Genomic DNA, 4,846 nt, shown 5'->3' with positions numbered 1-4,846 from the left:
GAATGGTTGCTTCAAATTCGCAACTTCTCTCATGACAGAGCTGGCCTCAAGGCATCTCCCTCACACCGCCACAAAACTTAACTCAATATGTCCATTAAATAGCTGCCCCCACCCCCTCCAACCACCACCACCACCCCCCTCCACCCCCCCTCCCAGCACGTCATTCTGGATTCCATTGTCCTAACACCTCTTTGAACTCAAAATTCCCTAAATATAAAAAATATTTCATGCCTTCCCAATGCCTCAACTTTTGAGTAAAATAAAATTTGATGGTCTTCCGTTATTTTCTTGTGAAAATTTTGTAAGTTAAAAAGGCCTCCTGTCACTTATAAACTCCCTTTTGAAGTTTAACAGCTGAAAAATCAAATCCTTATCAATCACCTAATGCAAATTGTAAAACCTAACCTATTTAATCATATATTCAACTTCACCATAGCCTCTCATTACAAATGCATGCATCTAACCACTTTATCTTCCATCTATCTGTTCCATAGACAAGCTGTCCTTATTAACCTTCCCCCAGTTTAATTACACACACGCACACACACACAAGCACAAACATGCACACGTACAAAGTCGCACACACTCTCACACGCTCACAATCTTTACAGAATCCTACCATATTCCAAAAAAATTAATAAAATAACAATATCTTCATACTAAGTAATTTTGAAGCAAATATTGGCAAACATAATCATTAATGAACAATGAGCCTGCATTTAACGAGGAGATGGTACATGTACAGTCGAGATACAATTCCACGTGGGAGAATGTTAGGAAAGGAACCAAGAATTCACTGGCTAACGAACGTGGTACAGCTTATTGTGAATTAAATAAACGGTGAATATGACAGATGGCAGGATGCTTTTCAAATATGCCAAATTCCAGGGGGAAACTTGGCCTACTGATCATAGCTTTTATTTCGTATTTAAAAAAAAAAACAGGGGGAAACTACTGACCCAAGAACCATAAAACCACAGTAACAGTTTTAACGCTTAAATAATAAAACAAGTGGCAAGTGACATGCACGTCACACAAGTGTCATGCAATGACCATCTCCAACAAGAGAGGATCCAACCATCGCCCCTTGATGTTCAAGGACATAACCATCACTGAATCCCCCACTATCAACATCCGGGGATTACTATTGACCAGAAACTGAATGGGACTAGCCATATAAATACTGCGGCTACAAGAACAGGTCAGAGGCTAGGAATTATGCGGCGAGTAACTCGCCTCCTGACTCCCCAAACCCTGTCCACCATCTACAAGGCACAAATCAGGAATTTGATGGAATACTCCTCCACTTGCCTGTATGAGTGCAGCTCTTACAACACTGAAGAACGTGGACACCGTCACAGACAAAGCAGTCCGTTTGATTGGCACCACTTCCACAAACATTCACTCCCTCCACCACCGACGCACAGTAGCAGCAGTGTGTACCATCTACAAGATGCACTGTAGGAATCCACCAAGGCTCTTTAGACAGCACTTTCCAAACCCACGACCACTACTACCTAGAAGGACAAGAGCAACAGATAGACGGGAATACCACCACCTGGAAGCTCCCCTCCGATTCACTCACCACTCTGACTTGGAAATATATCGCCGTTCTTACACTGGGTCAAAATCCTGGAACTCCCTGACAGCGCTGCGGGTGTACCTACATCACGTGAACTGTAGCAGTTCAACAAGGCGGCTCACCACGAACGTCTCAAAGGCAACTGATAATGGGCAATAAATGCTGGCCCAGCCAAGGAAGCCCACATCCCGCGAATTAATAAAAAAAAACAATTTGGCACTTCTGCGATATTAAAGCAGCCTGTGTTAATATACAGCAAAACTTGAACGACATTCAGACCTGGGTTGATAATTGGCAAGTAATATTCACACCACACAATCGCCAGGCTCCTCTCCAACATACGAGGTCATACTATGCCACTATCTCAGCCACTAGTTAGTTGCCAGCTGGCGGATTGTGAGGTGCACTCTCTTGCCTCTTTATTAGATGCCTATCCAAATTTAACGGAAGGAAGTTTAGGACTTGCCCCTGATCTGAACAAAAAGCGAAAGAAGAAACATCATCTATTCACAAATCACCTCACCCTCCCTTACAACCGCAATCTCCGATGAATGACTGTTTATGTTAAAGAAAGAAATTCTTCCTGTTCACTAATTCAATTTACTCATTTCCAGAGCTGCTCCTCCGGACTCGTTGAAACGCCAAGCTGCCTTCAATTCATCAAACTTCAGAGAATTCTCTGGTGTTTGCGTTAGTTTGCGCACTTCTCGGTGCTCTGCGTTTGACTGTTCCTTACAGAAACTTATAGAACATTCTAAAGGATCAATTACGCAAAACTAATCCAATTATAGTGTAAACATGTAACAAAATCGTTGCCCTCCACTTTATAAACCTAACAATTTTGCTTTGCTTCAGGCTGACCCAATATTAACAAGATGAAAGCAAGTCGTTGGAGAAAAAAGAACGTCTTTGTTCCTAATTTTCAGATGGTATATTTTGAGCTGTTCTCGTTTTGTAGACGGTATTTTATTAGCTGGGTAACATTTTGAATGCACAGCTGAACACGAAATCTAGTTTAGCATTCGTTATTTCACCATCTTGCGCACACACGAAAGTAACTACCGCTGGATACAGTCAGAGAACTCAGTTTGTTCCCAATCAAAAAATATGCTTAGCTAGTGAACCTAGAATGTGTAGGCAAATGAGTACTTATTTGGCAGTTTAGCTCTAGTGGCGCAATCGGTTAGCGCGTGGTACTTATATGACAGTACAGTGTTGTGTGCAATGCCGAGGTTGTGAGTTCAAGCCTAACCTAGAGCACCTTTTTGTTGGTTACGGAATGTGATCACACCATCAAAAGTTTTCGATTGGTTGTGGAATATGACAAGGAGCAATATCGAACAGAAGATATGGTCATTCGAAGGGAACAATTTCTGTGGATTGATTAAAAGATTGTTTTAAAGTTTCAAGTGTCGAAGTAAATGCAACGAATACTCCCCAGACGTTGACAATAAACCGTATGTAGAACCTCGGTCATGACCTTTTAGCTCGTTGCATGTTTATTCATTTTGCCGCAAATGTCCAAGATCGAAGGCAGTCTCAGCGACCATGACACTAATCTAAACGTTCCGAACAGGATCGAATTATTCAGTCGAATAATGAATATAAACGGTAGCAATGATGTGTTCTGCTCCCACGCGGCACAGAACAGTTCTATCCTGTTTCTCCCTGGCCTGTGTTGAAACCTTACGATCAGTTTTTAAAATGACTCTTGGATAGAGCGAAAACTTCAGAATAGAAGTAAAGGTTGCGGGTGAACTCAGATGTATAAATATTAATTATACCGAGCCAAACGTCACGCCTTATTTGTTGACCTGCAAAATACATTAATACGTGAAGAAGGCAATAAAAACCTCGAAGCACCTTTAACGGTGTTAACGTCGGTGTGGAGGGGTGGGGGGAAGGAGTAGGTGAGCTAGCTAGATTTCAAGTAGATTCTGGACCGTCCCTCTTCAGGTTAATGTTATCTGTGAGTCTCTTCGATCTCTCTCTCCCTTTCTCCTATTTTCCGCTGTAGTTTATTTGTAAAGTCTTGAATAAAATGGCGCTTTGGCCGTGATCAATGACAATGCCGCCATTAACAGTGCTGCTGAAGTGCAGTCACTGGTGCGCACAGCAAACTTCCAGAAAAAACACGTGACTATGACCGGATAATCTGCTTTTGTGCTTCTGGTTGAGGGATAGTAGGGCAGCAGGGGAAAATTCCTCTGCACTTATTGAAATTGTGGTCGGGGAATCGTTCGCATCCGCCCAGCGGATGGTTTAACATCTCATGTAAAAGACGACAGCCGCAGCAGTACAGCACTCACTCATCACTGCGTTGAGTCCCAGCCTTGATTTTTGTGTTCAAATGCTGCAGTGACTTGAACCTTGTGATCCTCGGGGAGCTACCAAGTGAGCTAAAGCTACTGCAAGGTGCCAATGCATTCCACTGTTTCAAAACCTATTTCCATAAGTCATTCTCCTGTTTCACTTTAAATACTATTAGTGCTCAGCCTAGAAGAAGATTGAGGGATGACCTGATTGAAGTGTTTGAAAATGTTAAAGCGATTCGATGGAGGAGAGAGAAATAAGTTCTTCAGGTAGGCGAATCAACAACTAGCTGTGGTCTGCTGAGTGTTTCCGGCTGTTTGATTTTAATATTTGCTTTCATTATAAGAGTTTTCCTGTCAACACGCAGCTTACCTCAAGAGCACATTTCCGTTATTGAGATGTTCCCACGCACAAGAGCGCTCCTTACATTTCCACAAACCCGCTTTGAAGTCTGCCGTTTATATAACAGCGTCATGTGCCAGCTGCATCCATAATGCTTTCTCTCTCGGCCAGCCTGCCGTAATCGCTCTTTATTCTTCACTTGCGGTCAACATCCATTCGTTTTAATCGCATATTTCAACGGATGAGATTAACTCAGTGCAATTTTAATTTGGTGCATCATCCAAGCTCGACTGCCCATGTCTCACACACCTCACCTGCCATGCAGGCAAAATCCAGTTCTCCAGTAAGTATCGATTGCATCGCAAGCATCGAAAGAAAATGTCGTGAGCAATCGGGTCACTCCCCTTCCGAAATCCAGCCGTCTTTTCGCACAGCGTCTCTGTCTGGCAAGCTAAACATATCCATTGGTTTGATAGTACAGATGTACACAGATGCGAATGGGGCATGTACCCACCGAAACAACATTGACAGCAGAAATAAAAAAAAACACTTAGCGGCGTGGATATTGAAAGTGATTGCTAGATTAGGCTATGCCGCAGTAAAGTGACA

General features: G+C 42.7%; 1 non-coding gene across 1 annotated transcript; it reads left to right on the top strand.

Moving 5' to 3' along the window:
* Window positions 1-2,746: 2,746 nt before the first annotated feature.
* trnai-uau (transfer RNA isoleucine (anticodon UAU)) lies at window positions 2,747-2,842 on the top strand. Its single transcript has 2 exons — window positions 2,747-2,784; window positions 2,807-2,842. It is a non-coding gene; the product is annotated as a tRNA-Ile (tRNA).
* Window positions 2,843-4,846: the final 2,004 nt, after the last annotated feature.

Source organism: Cetorhinus maximus, chromosome 21 (assembly GCF_964194155.1).
Source record: "Cetorhinus maximus chromosome 21, sCetMax3.hap1.1, whole genome shotgun sequence".
Taxonomy (NCBI): Eukaryota; Metazoa; Chordata; class Chondrichthyes; order Lamniformes; family Cetorhinidae; genus Cetorhinus; species Cetorhinus maximus.
Note: the sequence above shows the minus strand (reverse complement) of the source record. Positions and strands in the feature narration are given on the sequence as shown.